This window comes from Camelus bactrianus, chromosome 18 (assembly GCF_048773025.1).
Source record: "Camelus bactrianus isolate YW-2024 breed Bactrian camel chromosome 18, ASM4877302v1, whole genome shotgun sequence".
NCBI lineage: Eukaryota > Metazoa > Chordata > Mammalia > Artiodactyla > Camelidae > Camelus > Camelus bactrianus.
The window spans coordinates 13,942,496-13,961,688 of record NC_133556.1 but is presented as its reverse complement, the minus strand read 5'-3'; positions in this window follow the sequence as shown (position 1 = coordinate 13,961,688).

Genomic DNA, 19,193 nt, shown 5'->3' with positions numbered 1-19,193 from the left:
CGCCTGCCGGGGCCGAAGGGGTTATTCCCACTGAGACGCCGGCGCCCCGGGCTCCTAGAGCGGCCGCGCTGGGGGCGGGAGGAAAATGCGCTTCCGGCGGGTGTCGGGACTCGGGAATCCGACGGACTGGCTCGGTGCTGGGGCGCTCGGGCCCCGCCTCGGCCTGGGCCTCCCGGCGTGGAGGATGTGCCGGGGACCCGCGGAGGGGCAGGGCTCCGCGAAGGGCCTCCCTGTCCCGTGGGTTCCAGAAAGCGGGGGGCGGGGGGCTGGGAGCTGGGGAGCGGAAGGCCGGGCCGCGCAGACCAGGGCCCCCGCGGGGGGTGCGGGGAGGGGCGCCTGTGAACTTGGCCGCTCGGGAGGCGTCTGGTCTCTCCCCCGCGGGCCGGTCCGGGGAGGCGAGAGGCGGCGGCCGTTTATCCTGGAAGGGCCAGCCGCCCGGTCCTTCCCCGAGACCTCGAACCTTCCCGAGCCGGATAAGAAAGCGCTCGCTCGTTCCTCCCCGCTCCCAAGTACTGGCCCGTCCGCCTCCTCCTTAATACCCGCAACCGCCCCGAGAAGCAGATGGTATCACTCCAACTTTGTAGACGACTTATTTATAAGGTCGGTTTATAAACGAGCTTGTCCCGGACCCTCACTCGGCCAGGAGCAGAGCCAGGACCGTGGCGCGCTGGTTAGGACCACGGACTCATTACCCGGTCACGGTTGGAGTGACGCCTCCAGCATCAGGCCAACTTCTCTAAACTCAGCAGGCCTAAAAACCACCCAGGTTGGCATTTCTTTTTCCGGCAAGAGAGCTGGTTCATTCTAAGTAAAGTTGGAACCCCGGTTGCCTTTTCTATTGCCGCTCTCCTCTGCTTTCCTCATCTTCTTACCATCTTTTAGTCTTTTCTTCCTTTCTTTCTCCAACCTGTCTTTCCACTCCCACTGCCACCGTCTTTTTTTTGTGCCACTTTTATTGTGGCAAACCTGAGTTATTGCAGTAACCTTCAAACCTGACTGCTTCCCAAGTTACTTCACATGCCACACCTCGTCACTTTACTCCACAGGTTCCCAAACCCTGGCATCCAGCCACTCCCCTGTTCAAAGAACCCTTTTAGTCTAAATAACTAAAGCTGTTTAGAGGCTCAAGTCGAACCTCTAGAGCAGGGCCATTCAAGGCCATTTGAAACTTCACTTTAGCCCAGCTTTCTAACCTGATCTCTCTTGGTTCCCTAAATAGAGGTTCTGGATTGATAGCTACAACTGGAAAATGTGTTCCAACTGGTAGGCACTTTCTTTTTAAAATTCAAATTGATATTTACTTTCACAGTGGAAGATAACATTATGTAACACCCCCCCCCCCCCCGATTTCTAGCTTTTGATTCATCAGTAGAGCTGGAAACAGATGGCCCAGGTTTTTGCATCTAGCAACTGGTTTGAACTGAGCGGTGTCTGCCCCCTTTTAGACAAGGCTGCTTCCTAGTCCACCTTAGTCCTGTCCACTCCCAGATCCTCCCTGTCTCTGAGTCTGAGGGTCAGCTCTTGTGCATGCACTAATGTTTTTCCTAGAATAGAGAAGCAGGCTTTTGGTTCCTGGGTCTCTATCAAAAGTGCCCAAATGGAAAGGAAACCCAGAGGGACATGTGCGTAGATACAACAGAGGGGAAGCTCCCAGCCTCCTTCACCCATTTCCTTTTCTTTCTTGGACCCCATTTCCATTTGAATGTCCCACTCAGGCCCTACAGGAACCCTCACATATGGCCAGATTAATGCCTCACAGCCTCTCAAATGAACCCGAGGACCATATCTTTGCACTATCTTCTCTAGTGAGTAAATTCTACTCAGCTATGTCCGTGGCTAGTCTCCTACTTGGTGAAACCTTTCCTGACAACCATCATCCAACCAACTCCGTCTGTCTCATCAGCATTTCTGGAGGCGAGGCGCTGGGTTAGATGGGTATGACCCAACCACCGTCATGTCTCCCTCCTCTGGATTTCTATAGCTGTGCCTGAATCAATGTCCTAGAAAACATCTTGCACATGGTAGACAATCAATAATGATCGATCAACTGGTAAATGGCCCAGTCACACATGCCTTGTTTCTCTAGTAGGACTATAGTATATTTGAGGGCAGGGTCTAATTTGTATCTGTCTTTCCACTGCCCTAGCAACCGTGACAGTGCCTGGCACATAGAAGATGCGTGGTAATGGCTAAGGAAATATATTCCAGACCAGCAATAAATAACCGAGTTTCAATCCTGTCCTGTGGCTGGAAGTAGTAGCCCCCCAACACCACCCCCCAGCCCCTGTGGTGCAGAGGAGTGGAGGGGGAGCCCCAGGGAAGAGAGAGGGGAGGCTTACTCAGTCCTGAAAGCCAGAAGCACCTCATGGACCCTCAACTTGGAGGCTCTGCTCAGGATTCAGCCAAAGCTACATCTAGGACAGAGCTGTATCTATGTGACCTTGTGAGCGAAACCCAACCTGATTCTGATTCTGAATTCCAAGCTCTAGAATAACAATGGTTATCGTGTACCGAGGTGCTCTCTGAGCCAAGCACTGCCCGGTGCTTCACACCCATGGCCTTCCAGCCTCACCAGCGCCGTGGAGTCAATACTGTGAGCATATTCTCTTTACAGACGGAAGGCAAAGGCTCTAATGCCTGAGTAACTCGCTTAAGGCCATAGAGTAACAGGCTGAGCCAGGAGCTAAGTCCACATGGGCTGATTCCAGGGCTCCTGAGCTTAGATCTGTGCTCCTTCCAAATATCTGAGGCTCTACTTAATACCAGAGAACTGCACACTTAAAAATGGTTAAGATAGTAAATTTTATGTTATGTGTATTTTAACTCAATTTTTTAAAGTAGAAAAAAAATATTAGGCTAAAGGAGGATTTGGCTGAACTCAGGGACTTGGTCGTCAGCTTTATTTGGGTTCTGGATTATATCATTTTCTCTCACATCCTTCTTTAACTCTCTACCTAAGGAATAAAAACATATCTTCAGAACCAATAAACTCTTTAAAAGCCCCAAGAGAAAACTTCAGATTAAAAAAAAAAAGATCAGACTAACAATGTAGCTTCAAACTCTTGAATAACGAGCCTGTATTCACAGGAGGAAGTCACAAGGGGGAGAGGTAGCGTCCCAAAGAAAGAGCCAAGAGGGGATGCTATCATGGACCAAACACCTATTGTGTGCCAGGGATTGACAGGCGCTTTTGTATTTGATCTCACTGCGTCCTTACAAATATGAAGGTATTATCATCCCATTGTGTGGAAGAGGGAAGTGAAGTTTTGAAATGTTACGTAATTTTGCAAATGTTAAACGGATACTGAGGGCTGGAGCTTGGGTCAGAAACCAATTCTGGTAGTCAAAAAGGTGTCAGGCGTTCATTTCTTCTGTGTCTCTGGATAGAATGATCCAGTCAAGGAAACTACTAACTAGTCCCTCACTGCTCAAACATTCTAGATTTCTCTCTCCTTGTACTCCCGAGTTTTTTCAGATCTGTCACGTTTACAAAAGTCTTTTAAGACTTTCCCTCTTCATTACAGAAGTGCCCCGCACACAGTAGGTTCGTTCCTTCATTCATTCTGTAAATATGTATGAATGTTTGGTCTGGGCTCTTCTGGGCATTATAGATGTGGCTGTGAACAAAACAGATAAAAAAGAAAATGAAAAAATAAAAATTGCTGCCCTCCCAGAGGTTACATTCTAAGGAAGACAGATAATGAACAAAATCACAAAGTGGGGAAGGGGGCTGGAAGTGTTGGGGTCAGGGAAGGTAGTGAAGTTTTGGATCAGGAGGCAGGGGGCAGGGGACTTCTCTGAGAAGATAAACTTTTATGTAAAAGACTGACAGGAAGTAGATGTGTAACAGCTGCCCGTCTGCTGCTCCCTCCAAGAACTCTGTAAAGAAGATCACCTAGATGGAGGAGAGAGACTCTAACACTATCTGCCATCCTTAAAGTCTTCCAGGATGGGGGGAGGGGGATCACAAAAAGGAAAGTTGATTTTCCTTCTCAACATTCCCTTTTGTTCTGATTTTGCCCTAGACCGTTTCTCACTACTCCAATCTCCTCCAAGGCTCACCTCTATTCTGCCTTGTCTATCCTTCCCTTCTTTATCCCAGTTTCATCCAGGGTGACCAAGAAATGAGGGGACACCTGAGGCAGGTGGGCAGGGGAACTAGCATGCTTCCTACCATTCCTTGGAGCCCCGGCAGGTTGTGGAGGGGTGGTGGGAGCAGGAGGTGGGCAACCCTGGGAGATTCAGGGAACATCTGCAGGGGCAGATGGCCCAGAACAGTGGCCCAGATCTAAGAGTAAGAGGATTAAACACACAGAACCCAGGGAAGAAGCAAAGACACTTGTTGGTTTGTTTTGGTTTTCACTATGTCTCTCTTGCTTTTTCAGTATCTCTTTGGTTATAATAGCTTCATTGAGATAGAGTTCACATACTGTACAGTCCACTTAAAGTGGACAATTCTGTGATTTTTAGTCTAATCACAGAGTTGTGCAGCCATCACCATGATTTCAGAACATTTTCATCACTCCCCGAATAAAGTTCATATCCATCAGGAGTCACTTCTTGTTTCCCCTCAATCACCCCCAGCCCCTCTACCTCCTGTTCCCCTCCCCAACTCTAGGTAACCACAAATGTACTTTCTGTCTCTCTAGATTTCCCTAGTCTGCACCTTTTGTGTAAATGGCCCATTTTGGTTTTGGTTTTAGTTGACTTTTTTCTTCTTTTTTTGGAAGGTGGGTGGGTGAACCACTGAAGAATATTACAGAGGTAGGTTGGGAACACTAGAAGTTGAGAAGCTCTTCCAGGGAAAGGAAAAGCAGAAGAGGAAAATAACTTGCTTCGGTTTTATTTTTTATTGCTCTATTTCTTCTTTGTAAGTCACCCCAAATGTTGGAAGGAGAGAAATCCTAAGCAAATGAAAGTGAGTACTACTACAAATTAAATCCTCTGCTTTTATTTCTGTGAACAAGTTTTTTTTGCCTGTTTTTATACATGTATGCCTCCTGTTTTGCCCACACTGCAAAATGTAAAGGAGCATGGAGTCAAGTCAGAAAACCTGGTTCTTCCTATTAGCAGCCTGACTCAGCTACTCTCCAAGTTCTCTCTTCAGAAATTAACAACATTGTAAATCGACTGTACTTCAATTTAAAAAATTATCTCTTCTATAAAATGCGGGGGTTAAAGAACAGAGGATTATTCCAGTCCCCTCTTCAGCAGCATCTCCTGAACTGCAGGCAATCAGCCTTTCTGGTATCTGTAAACATTCCTTTTTAATTTTTAGGCTCCATCCTAGACATTTCCTCCATTCCTGAAACTTCTGGGTACAGAAAGTAAGGAGGATGAGAAGATAGCAATGTGAATTGCTTACAAGTTGTGTAACAGGTCAAACATTTATGAAGAGCCTTTACACGTTACCTAGGCTATTTCATAGCTAGGAAGGAACAACTGGAAGGGACCTTAGAGAACATCTAGTCCAATCCCTTCACATCGGGACGAGGAAACAGAGCTAGAATTAGGATATAACTTTTCTAAGGCCAAACAGCAAGTTGAGTGCCAGAGTCAGGGCCAGTTCTGGCTTTCCGATGCCAGATGCTTTCATTTACACTTGAGGAAGCCAAAACCCAGAGAAGCCAGAGACTTCTATGTAGAATAGAGCCTGTCAGTCGGGGCAGGCTCCTTGGAGGTCACCTAGAGTCCATTTCGTCTTTTAACAGAGGCTTAGAAGAGGTGTCGGCCCTGGATCCAGACCTCCGAACTCGCACTGCATCCTGAATGAATGTGATCGCAAGGGTTCTTGGGGGCAGAGGCACCTATCCCAGCGTCGGGCCGGGGCGATTACTCGGGGCGGGGCTCAGGTGACCCGGCCTTCGAGGTCCCCTCCTCAGGCAGGAACCTCCTAGATCTCCTTACAGTCCGGCCGAAAGCAGCCTATAGTTCGGCGCGCTGCGCGAGTCCGGGCTGGGGTCGTGTCCCTGCAGCCACGAACCAATCCCAGGACGCGCCTGGATAGGGGCGGGATGTCTGCTCCCCGCCCCGCCCATTTTCCCTCTCAGCTGCAGGGAAGCTGGGCGGTGAACTAGGCAACCGCCCGAGCATATTGCCCACCTGCCAAATTTGCCTCGTCCAACCCCTCTCGGCACAACCAATCGGACAGCGAAGTCCTTTAAGGGGCAAAAGGAAAAAAAGGACGGCGATTTTGATTGGTTGGTTGGGTGAGCCCCAGTACAATCACTGGCGTTACCCTTGGGCTGGGGATCCGGACGTCGCTCAGGTTGGAAACGGTGAGCCTGGGAGACACTTTCCAGAAGCTGAGCAGAAAAAGAGTTTTGGTGAACTGAAAATTCGGTGTTTCCAATTCAAAGCTACTGCTGCTGTCGTAGGTGTGGGCGACGGTAGTGGGAGTCCAAGAACAACCGATATTGTTACACTTCTTGGTAGTACTATTGCAAAGAATACAGACATTTATTGTTTAAATTTAACATTTATTGAGTGCATGCTGTGTGCCAGGCACTATTTTAAGTGCTTGGGCTCAGTGAACAAAACAGATTCCTGCCTTCTTGGAGCTTGTATTCTAACAAGGGGAGACCATGTATTACGTGATGTGTTAGAAAATGGGAGAAGGCAATGGAAACAAAAAATAGAGCAAGATTAGAGAGAGAACAGGTGGCATCATTAAATAGGTGGCCAGGTTAAACACCAGTGCGAAAGTGGTATCTGAACAAATCACTGAAGGAGGCTAGAAGGTTAGGCAATGGACTATTTGGGAGAGCACGCCAGAGAAGCGGGAACAGCTGACTGGTGTTACTGAAAAACAGCGAGAAGAGTGTGGCTGGAGCGTGTGAGTGAAGGGAGAACGGTGAGAAACGTTTGGGGAGAGAGGGAGTGCATATCTTACCGGGTCTTGTATGCTTGGCTTTTACTCTGAAACAGGGAGCCGTTGCAGGGTTTTTAGAAGAAGAGTGACATCATTTGACTTATATTTAAAATAACCCTTCTGGCTGCTGTGAAGAGACAGGGATAGAAGCAGGGAGGTCTGCTAAAAGGTAATTGCAATAATGTATATTTGGAGATAATGGTAGTTTGGACCAGGGTGGTGGTGATGGAAGTCAGATTCTGGATATATTTTGAAGGCAGAGCCCACAGAATTTCTCAAAAGATGGGACATGGGAAATGAGGTAAAGACAGAAATTAAGAATCACTAAGGATTTCTGCCTGAACAACTGAAGAAGTTGCCATCAATTGACATAAAAAAGGCTGGGGGTAGAGCAGGCTTGGAGTTGGGGGAAAACCAATATTTACAGGTGGAGTTTTTCAGTCCGAAGCAGACATGTGAGCAGAGCACATAATGAGGTTTGTTAACTTAGTCAAGGGTCCAGAAAGCTTCCTTTCACCTGTTAAGGGTGAAGCGTTACCCGGGTGATTCTCCAGTGAGTGATGAGGTCTTATCAGAATCACTTAGAAAATCTTTTCAGTCTAAACCACAGAGGCAATCTTTACTCCCCTGAATCTTGCTTATGGGGCGGGGGGGGGGGGTGGAGGGTTGGGAGCAGTGCTATATGCAGTCAGTCCAGCAAGGAAGACTGAGGCTGATAAGACAAAGGGAGGGAATCTCCTCTCTAGTAAAGGGCTCATCTTGTGTAACAACTACTTCCCCCAGGTTGCAATTCTGCCATCAAGTGACAGGACCAGGGAGAAGCATCTTGTCCAGCTTCTAGACTTTTAATCACATTTTTATTTGAAAATAATATGGCAATGACATTAGCAAGAGGCTTCTGGTTAAACGTGGTGGTCTACAGGCACTTTATTTATCTGACTTTTCTTGACCCTCCTTTAAAATGAAAGTAAAGGGATTTTCAAAGGTTTAAGTATACAAGAAAAAGAGAACTAGAACAGAGATGAGAGCAGATAAGAGATATAGTATTCTTTAAAAGTTAAAAGCAAAGAACCCTTTCTGGTTAACATGGCAGGCTATTCACAGCAATCTACTCTCTGATAATAATAAAAATATGGAATAAAATAAAACAATAACAACAACAATGATAATAATAAAAAAACCCCAACTTCTTAAAAGCACTGAAGAGCAAAGAAGGAATTTCCAGACCAAAATTTAGGTGAAAGTGTGAACCCAGAGAGGAACCTGAACACTGAAACTGCCTTTATCCTGAAAGCATTTGCCAAACCAGGTGAAACTGAGCAGGCTTCATAGAACAGAAATCCAAGCCCTGGGTTTGCCCAGTGGTTAAGAAAAGATGCCCCCAATGTGATTGAACAGGTGTAAGCCCGGGGTAACCTGGCCCAGGCTCCTTGCCCGAGGGGATTGCAAAGTAGTTTCCTTGATGCTGAGCAAAGCAGGGGAAGAAACTATTTCAGAGAAGTTGTGATGACAAACCAGCCCTCGGGTGGATATGTAGCTCCAAATCACCTCATTTATGTGGTCAAAAACAAAAACATAAAGCTATAAATTTAAAGCGGCTATAGATTGGCTGTGTTTAGGTACTAGCAGAAGGAAATACAAAATCCCATCAGATGACAAAGCAAACTTGAATCAAACAGAACTTTCAGAAATTAAAAATATGATAACTGAAATAAAAAAACTCAACAGAAGGGAACTTCTTCATCTGGTAAAAGACCTATACAGACAAATTCTAGCCAAGATCATACTAAAAGGTAATATATTGAATATTGATTACGAACAAGCCAAAGATGTCCTCTTTCACCACTTCTGTTCAACGTTGTGCTGCTGGTCCTAGCTGGTGCCATAAGGCAATAAAAAGGAAAGGCGTTAAGTATCAGAAAGGAAGAAGTAAAATTGTCTCCGTTTGTAAGTGACATTGTTTATGAGGAATCTATAAAACAGCTACTAGAACTAATGAATGAATTGAGCTCAGTCTAGGATTCAAGGTCAATATAGAAGAATAAGTTGTATTTTTTCAGTTATAATTTTTGTGTATCATTGGCAACCACTGGAAAATAAAATTTAAAGGATTTCTATTTTCACTACCCTTATTCAAAAAAATGCTGTAAGTTGTAACTCATGCAACAGGGCAAGAAAATAAAAGGCATGCAGATCATAAAGGGAGAAATAAAACAGTCACTACTTTCGGATAACAACTGTCTGCAGAGAAAATATCAAGGAATCTACCAAAAACTCCTGGAACTAATAAGTGATTTCAGCAAGTTCTTAGGATACAAGGTAAACATTAAAAGAAAATCTATTGTAGTTCTGTATACTAGCCATGAACATGTGGACACTTAAAAATATATACCATTTATAATTCAAAAAAAAATGAAATACTTAGGTATAAATCTAATAAAACATGTATAGGACTTGTATGATGAAAATAACACAACAATGATGAAAGTAAACAAATATCTATGTAAATGGAGAGACTTATTGTGTTCATGGATCAGAAGACTCAACATAGCAAAATTATCAATTCTCTAAATTGATATACAGGTTTAAAGGCATTCCTATCAAAGTCCCAGCAAGATTTATTGTAGCTATAGATAAGACTGTTTTAAAATTTATACGAAAGGACCAAAGGAAAAGGCATATATGAAAGGCAAAGGAATTAGAATAGCTAAAACAATTTTGGAAGGGAAGAATAAAATGGAAGGAATACATTTACCAGATTTCAAGACCTTTTATATAGCTAGACCCACACAAATACTCCCAGCTGATTTTTAACAAAGGGGCAAAAGCAATTGAATGATGCTTTTCCAACAAATAGTGCTGGAGTATTTGGACATCCACAGGCAAAAACAAAACAAAACAAGAAACAAACCACACACACACACAAAAACCTTTTATAAAAATTAACTAAAAATGAATTGTAGACATAAGTGTTATAAAAACTATAAAACCTTTTTTTAAAGCATAGGAGAAAAATCTTCAAAATCTAGGGCGAGACAGAGTTTTTAGACTTGACACCAAAAGCATAATTTATAAAAGGAAACTGATAACTTGAACATCAAAATTTTAAACTTTAAAAATTAGCTTTGAGATATAGTTAACATACTATACAATTCACCCATTAAAAGTGCATTGTTCAATGGGGAAGGGTTTTTTGCATATTACATTATTAACTTTAAAAATTGTGGTAAATATATAAAACAAAATTTGCCACTTTAACAATTTTGAAATATGCAATTCAGTGACATGAATTATACTCACAGTGTTGTGCTAGTGAGGTGGGAAGCCCCATAAAAAGACCGGCAGGACCACCAGTCAGGGCCACTACTCTCCTGCCTGCACCATCCGGTTCCCTGGCCCAGAGGCTCTATCTCACTTTTTGTCTCTGAAACGGCTTATTTCCCCCTAAAATTCTATTGGTTCCCTGAGCTCACTCCTGATTGGTTATTTCCTTCACTCCTGATTGGTCCATTTCCCTAACTTCTCATTGGTCCATTTGTAGTACTTCATTTGCATCGAGCTCACTCCTCATTGATTGTTTTTCTCACGCCTGATTGGTTATTTGTCTCCCTCCTGATTGGTTCATTTCTACAAAGCTTGTTCCAAATTAGTCAACTTTTGTTATACCTTATTTGCATATGATGTTGCAAAGTGTAAACTGGTAGCCTATAAAAGCCTGTGTAAACCTACAGATGGGGTGCAGATCTTTGTTAACTCTGCTGGCCCAGTTTGTGTAATAAACCTGAGCTTTCCGACTCCCTGAGCGCTGCTTGGTCTCTTGCCCAGATCCACGTTGCTGTCACAACTGAGTTGTAACACCGTTTTGCAACACTAGCATCACCACTACTTCCAAAACTTTTTCATCACTCCGGACAGAAACTTTGTGATCATTAAGTAATAACTCCTCACTTCTCCCTCCCCCTAGGTCATGGTAACCTCTAATCTACTTTCTGTCTCAACGAATCTGCTTATTCTAGACCCTCATCCAAGTGGAATCATAAAACATTGTTTCTTTGTGTCTGGCTTATTTCACTTAGCATATTTTCAAGGTTCATCCAGGTCGTAGCAGGTATTAGAACTTCATTCCTTTCTATAGCTGAAAACTATTCCCTTGTGTGTATATACATTTGTTTATCCAATCATCCACTTTTTGACTATTGTGAATAATGCTGCAGTGAACATTGGCATACAAGTGTCTGTTCAAGTCCTTGCCTTCAGTTTGCCTGGAGTGCAATAGTTGGATCACATGGTAACTATGTTTACCTTTTTGAGGAGATGCCAAACTGTTTTCCGTAGCTGCTGCATTATTTGTTAAGAATTGTTTTATGGCATAACATATGATCTATCCTGGAGAATGTTCTATGTGCACTTGAGAATGAGTATTCTGCTGTTACTGGCTGGAGTGTTCTATGTATGTGCTTTAGGTCTAGATGGTTTATAGTAGTACAAGTTCTCAATTTTTTTATTCATCTTTTATCTTCTAGTTGTATTCATTATTGAAAGCAGGGTATTGAAATTTCCAGCTATTACTATAGAACTGCCTATTTCTCCCTTCACTTCTTTCAATGTTTATTTGACATATTTTGAGGCTCCTTTGTTAGGTGTGTATATGTCTATAACTGTTACAACTTGTTGTATTGAAACTTTTACCAATATATAATATCATTATCTCTTACTGCCTTTTTTGATTTAAAGTCTGTGTTTTCTGATAATAATAGAGCCAATCCAGCACCGTTTTGTTTACTATTTGCATATCATATTGAATATCTTTTTTCCATTATTTTACTTTCATCCAAAGTGAGTCCTTATTTTTAAAGGACTTTTTGTGTCCTGATACTTAAAGTGAGTCTCTTGTAGATAGCATATAGATGGATCCTAGTTTTGTTTTGTTTTTTTAATCCAAGCTACTGATCTGTCTCTTATTGGGAAGGTTTAATCTTTTTACATTTAATGTGATTGCTGATAAAGAATAATTTACTTCTGCCATTTAGCTATTAGTTTTGTGTATCTTATATGTTTTTTTGTTCCTCAATTCTTCCGTACTCAAACTGGAACTTACCCCATCAGCTCCCCTGGGTCTGGACTTCTCAGCTTCTATAATTGCATGGGCCAGTTCCGTAGAAGAAACCTGTTTATATCTGTATCTATCTGTCTCTCTAGCTATCTACCCTCTATTGTTTCTGTTTCTCTGGAGAACCCTGATTAGTACCTCATTTTAACCCTTTTTAAGTGCACAATTCACTGGCGTGATATACATTCCCAGTGTTTTGCAACCATCACCACTTATCTGTTTTGAAACTTTTTTTTATCATCTCAAACAGAAATTCTGTACTCATTAAACAATAATTCCCTACCCACCTTCCCATTATCCCCTGGTAACTTCTATTCTACTTTCTATCTCTATGAATTTGCCTGTTCTGGGTACTTTATATAAACGGAATCATACAATATTTGTCTTTTTGTGTCTGGCTTACTTCATTTAGCCTAATGTTTTTAAGGTTCATCCACGTTGTAGCAGGTATTAGAATTTCCTTCCTTTTTAGGGCTGAATAATATTCCATTATATGTATGTACCACATTTTGTTTATTCATTCATCTGTTGATGGACACTTGAGTTGTTTCCACCTTCTGGTTTGTGAATAGTGCTGCTGTGAACATGGCTGTACAAGGAAGCCAGGCCTTTCTAACGTCACTGCTCGTTTCATTAAAAGAATGATGTGATGGGCATCTAGTATTTCGTTTATTTTTTTTCTGTCCATTACCCCTCCTTCCTTCTGGCCACAGCCCCTCCCTCACTAGGAATAGAAGAGGCTCTTACAGACTAGTACTATTCAGGAGTCACCCCAGTTGTGCTAAATGACTCCTTTGCCCTAGTTGTGGCCATTTGGTCCCATGCTGGACAAGCCAGGAGCAGAGCTGAGGAGAGTGAGGTGGAGATGCTGTCTGCAGCCTTGTTTCCAGCTCTCTGGAAATACCGCAACGTGGAATAAAGCGGACATGAGTAAAAGCACAAAGAAAGTTGGGAAGAGAGTGTCCTGATTCCAGACGCCTCGATAGCCCAGGTGTACTGGTTTCCTCCTTCTGATTACTTAAGATATCCCAGCATCCTTCTGGCCACCCCATTTTTTGTCTAAGCTAGTACCTTTGGGGTTTATGTCCCTGGCAACCAAAGGGACAAAAACTGGTGACTGTTCTTTCCACATCAGAATTCCTCCTGTCAGGAGGGAGTGAAGTGGTTTATCTTAGGTCAGATTCTCCTGGAAGCTTAACCTGGGCCAAGGACTAAAGTGCCAGTGATTTATTAAGTGTTCCCAGGGAAAACCTGCAAGGGAGTGAGCTAGGCAGGTTAGCAAGTGTGTGTAGCAAGTGAGTGAGCAGCTCTGGAGTAAAAATAACACCCTAGTTTTCCTCCTTCAGGTGAAGGAGCTGGGCTTTTGTCCTTACACACCAGTCAGTGGCTATCAGCCCCCTCGGGGGAGGGAGGGTGTGGTGACATAAAATGTTCCCACGGGTAAAGTGAAGGTTGCAGGTGGAAGGTATTGGCAGGAAACACACGGAATCTGGCTTACAGCGCGGGTGAAAGGGTTCTGAGGATCTGAGGAGTGGACGCAGTGTTCCACAGAACATCTGGGGAAAGCGGGGTCCTCCCCATCTCCTCCCATCCTACCTGCCCTCTCCACCCCCAAGCAAAGTTGGCACGTGCCACTAACACACTTATACCAGTGCCTGGGCTCACCCAGTGACCCCACCATCCAGACCAAAGTGTGTCACTGCATTTCCATACTGGAAGGTGTCGGCCTTTTTTCCCTTCCTGCTTTCCACAGCATCCTTTAATGTTCTGCACGAAGAAGCATTCTGTTTACCACATGTATACTGGATAGAGAAAAAGAAAGGTTCCTCAGGACTTTTCTGCCTCCACAACAGAGGCCTCGAATGCCAGAAATTGTCAGCCACGAAACTTAACAATGATGACAATAATGACTTCTGGCTTTACTGCGTGCTTAACCTCACTCTCTAAAAGGTGTACTTAACAGTGAAAGGATTTAATTTCCTTCGTGTTAAATAACAACAAAGATCCATTCAATCAAATATTTAGTAATACCAGAAGAAACAGGAGAAACAGTTTTATTGGAAATATTCTAACACACTTTCTGAATAAGTAATCAAAAAATAAATAAGGATGTAGAAGATATGAACATATAAATTGTTTACCCTGAAAACAAATAGTGTACCTTCATTTCAAGTTTCATGAACGGTGACAAATTCAATAAATATTAAGCTACAGATGATATTTTGGTAAATTTTGAAAAGTGGACATTCTATAAGTCAGTCTCGGATCAAAAAGCAATCCAGCTAACAATAATATAAAACACACCACCTAGAAATTGAAAAACATAAATAACATCTCAAATTACCCTTAGGACAAGAAGTAAATCAAGAATAAAAAACAAACTATTTAGAAAACAATAATAAAAGGATACAAAGCCATCTGCAGAGGCAAAATGTAGTAACATTGAATGCTTTTAGTGTCAAAGAGAGAGAAATAAAAGAATGAATAAAGCACGTGAGCTGAGATTTTGGAAGAGAGTATAAAACACTCCCCTACCCTCTAAACAGGAAAGGAAATATTTGAAATGGAAAACAGAAAAAATAAATGCCCAGAAGCTTAAAAGTAGGAGAGACATGCCTTCCGGCCTGTGGACAGAGAAGCATGTCGCCTTGTTCCCCGTGAACTTGGTCCTCTACATGTCTCCGGTCCTCCCCCTTCTTGCTATCACGCTCTGTGAATTGCAGCTCATCTGCTCCCAGGGCCTGGGCTCCCTTCATCCCCTTTCTCTGTGTCAGCACCGCGTCTTGTACGTGCTATGCCTCTGTGGTGGCATCTACACATGCCCTGCAATGAATTCTCCCTGCTTGTGACTCGCTTTCTACTAGACACGAGGTCTTCGGGACAGGAACCAAGTCCTGATGACCGTTGTATCCTCAGGGCCTGGGATGTGGTGGGTCTTAATGAACACGTGCTGAATGAAGGAATGAGAGGATGGGCTGGAGCACTGATTCCTGAGTTGCATTTGGTCCTAAGTTGCTTCTGTCCCCACTGCCCAGACACAGGTCCCCAGCCAATGTCACAAGGCCTGGAATGAATCATTCCAACAGTAAGAGAACTCACAGGGGAGGATCTGCCTATCGGGATATTAATGCAACTAATGACTACTGTTTTGACAATGTCAAAAAAATATGAGGTCTTAGGACTTTGATTTTTTTTCTTATTTCTTCTTTTCCACTGAATAATCAACTATTTCTTTTGTGAAATGGAAAACCATCCTCTCTGCTCAAGGCCTGATTCAAACGTCAACTTCTCTGGGGATCTTCCGTGATTTCTCCAACTAGAAACAATCTTTTCCTGGGCTTTCCAGAGCATCTGCCCCTCCCTCTGGCCTCTTAACATTTCTGCATTTTGTTGTTTGCGTTTCCAAATGGGCTGCTGACACCCTCCAGGAGGCCTGGAGATCCCCTAGATAAGGAGAGGATGTACTGGGACAGTTCATCCAGACTCAACCCAACTTCCCCCGCATGTGCGGTGGGGAGGGGACAACTTACAATGCGGTTGCCTGGGTAACAGGGACCACACTGAAAGCAAAGCATCCTGGGCAGAGGCTCAGGGTTCCTGAACAGTCTCCTGCAAACCTCAGAGAACATCCCCTGCACATTCACACCTACACTGCATCTGGCTCTGACAAGGTCCCAGAAGCAAGTTGTGCAGCTCCAGCTGAAATGGGGCAGGGAGATGAGGGCTTGCTGTCACATTACCTGGGGCTGATGAGAGCAACTAAGGCAGATGTTTTGATCATCTTTCTTGTGCCCAGATGGACAAAAAGAGGGCATTCCGGGCAAGGGCTCCAGCTGCGCACTCTCCAGTGATGAGAGACAAGCAGATTTTCTTCAGAAAGAACCATAGCATTAGCCACTGCCACGACCCTCCAGGTCATCCTCACTTGGCTCTCAGAACAATCTTTCTAAAACTCAAATCATCCCCTGTCACTCACTTCCCCTACTCAGAACCCTTCAGTGCTTCCCCAGAGCCTTCAGGATTTGGCCTGACATTCCAGGCCCCATGTGATCTGGTCCCCATAGACCTGTTCATTGCCATCTCCTGCCACACACCAGTAGACCCCCAAATGGTTAGCTCCCTCAGGATTCTCCAGTCTGGTCCCTCTCTCTCCTTGCTCCAGACTCTCCTCTTAGAGCATTTCATCCAGGTCCATGGGTTGGGAAATCATCTGTATGTAGCAACTCCTAAATTTTCTTCTGGTCTGGACTTCTCTCGCCAGCTCCAGACCAATATATCCAATTGTCTGCTTGACATCTCCACTCAAATGTCAAATACATCTCAAACTCAACTGTCTAAAACACCCTTCCCACCTGACCTCCTACTCTGCTCGTCTCCACCACATTGGGAAACGTCTCCACCAGCCACCTAGCCACTTCAATCACTCCTGACTCCTCCCTCTCTGACCGCCACATAGTCACTCCCCAACTAAGTCCTGCTGATTCTACCACCAGTTTCCATGTCACAGCCCCAGTCTTTGCCACCTCTTCCTCAGGGACGACACAAGGACTTCCCATCGGTCATATATGCAATAGAATCATCCTACTCTATTGAAGGGCTAAAATCTAGGCTTCTAGTTTTAGGGGCTCCCACCGACCAATTTGGGGCAATCTGAGCACCAAAATAATTAAGATTAATAATTGTAAAATTATTGGGAAAATAATAGAAATCTCAAAGTCCCTACTAGTAATAACTATTAAATAAGTAGGCAGAAGAATGTCCTGTGGAGGGAGTACTGGAGTTGAAGTCATCATTTTGTAACCTTCATGATAAAGGCTGATTTGATTTAGGCAAGAATCATGAACAGATGTTAAATCTCATCTATTTAATAACCTATGGAATAGGATATCTGCATGTTTGTAATATATCTCCCTGACTGCTATTAGTTACAAGGGAAAAATTTTAACTAGAAATTGGAGAAATCAGACAAAATTTAAATCACTGAGACATTGTGTGCCTCTTGTTGTCACACTGAGAAGGATACAACATTTATGCAGTCTTCCAGCCAGGAATGCATGACCCATATATGGTAATGAAACGGCAGACAAAGCTCAAATAAGGAGGAACATTCTACTAAAGGGGAGGACTGCATTTTCCCATTGTGTCAATGTCATAAAATACAAAGGCTAACTATTCCAGATTAAAGACTAAAGAGAAATGACAATTTAATGCAAGACATCATTTCTAGCCTAGATTCTGGACTAGAGGAGAAAATACTACATAAAGGATATCACTGAGACAATTGACAAAATGGATGGTAAATTAGATACTGTATTGCATCCATGTTAAATTTAGTGACGGGGATAACTGTACTGCACTGGGGTAGGACATACACACTAAATATTTAAGGGTAAAGGAACATGATGTATGCAACTTATTCTCAAATAGTTTCAGAATGAAAGTCACATGGATATACTAGAGAGAGAGAGAGACCAAGTAATTTTAACAGGTGAGTTTGGAGTAAAGGACATACAGATGCCCTTTGTACTTTTCTATAATTTTGAAATTATTTCCAAATAAAAAGTTAAACCAAAAAGAATCCAGGCTCTTTACCGTGGCCCACAAGGCACCTGCCGCCATCCCCAGCCAGCCAGTCCAGTCTTGTTTTGACCACATGCTGCAGTATATTCAACTCCACAGACACAAGCTGCCTTTCAGTTTTCCCAACATAACAAGTTCTTGCCCACCTCTGGGCCTTTGTGTGTGCACCTACTGTTGCCTCTATATGGAATTCTCTTCCTTCAACTCCCTCTCAGGGATAAAGTGACTGTCACTTTCTCACTTTGATCAGTTTGATCCTTAAGTTGGCCTTTGATCCCCCCAACCCAATATAGATTTACTGTGTTCTTCCATAGCACCTTGAATGTTTCCTTTATGATACTTGTCACAGTTTGTAAGAGTTCGTATTTTGAGGGCTTGCTTAAGATCCATCTTCTCTAGGAGCCTGCAAGCTCCCTGAAGCCAGGGATCCTATCCGTTTCATTCATGAGGTGTCCTCCACCCCTGCTACTAGACCTGACATACTGCCGGGCACTTAGTAGACAGTTGATTAAATGGTGAATTCCACCCTGATGGAATTCCCCCAAACTGTTGGCAGCTCTCAGAGGAAACACCCCACAGTTCATCTCTCGCCCTAAGAACCAATTCCAGAGGCTTCATCTATGAAGGCTTCTGGGGATCCCCACCACTGTAACAGTATTTAAAACTAGGAGGCCATGGGAAGGAGGGAGGGGAACTCAGGAGGAGAGGCATCTTAAGAGGGAGAGGATGAATTCAGTTGGGAGTCTGGCACCTCAGAGAGGGCATGTCAAGGAGGCAGTTGGCTGGATCGGGCTGGTGCTCAGAGGGGCAGTCTGGTTTAGAAGGAGAGATGACTGGTAGCTGAAGTTGTGGACATTAAGATTTCTCACAGTCTTGTACAAAAGAAAAAGAGTCCAAGGATGGGGCCCAGGGGACCTGGACTTAAGGGCTAAGCAGAAAAAAACATCCCTGGAAGTAAAGAAACTGTCCAGAAAAGTAGGCGGAGTATCAGTAGAGAGTTTTCACAGAAGGCAAGAGAGGAGGCCACTTTAGGCACGAAATCCCATACATCTGTGTTGCCTTCTTCCTTATTCAAGCTCGGCATCTGGGACTCGGGGAGCTGAGGAAGCCTGGCGGAGGCTAAGGTCTTGGACTCTGTCTGAATCCTGACTCCACAACATCTAGGCTGTGCGATCTCAAGTGATGGACTTAGCTTTCCCAGACTCCAAGCCCTCATCTGCAGAATGGGAGTAGTGCTAGCATTTACTTCATGGGGCTGCTGTCAGGATTACACAAGATCATCTTTGGAAAGTCCTTTGATCCACGATTGGTCCACAGTCTAGGAGTGAATGAACATTATAAGTGCGTACACAGTGGGAGCAGGATGCACTGCCGGCTAATAGGATCGTTTCTTAAGTCCAGTCAATTATAGGGCTTCAGACAACAGTCAAATAGCCCCCTCACCACTTTCTATTACATGCCCCCTTCTCCTGATTCGATCTCTATTAAACAAACCTATAGTGGGCAGGCTCTGTTTAATATTGTCCTTTCTCCAAAGCCACCTCCTGAAAATTGGCTTTCCCCCAAGTATGCCCCAAGTCAGATGATGCTGAAGTTTGCCTACCTAATTGCATCTCAACCCTGTTTTCCAGG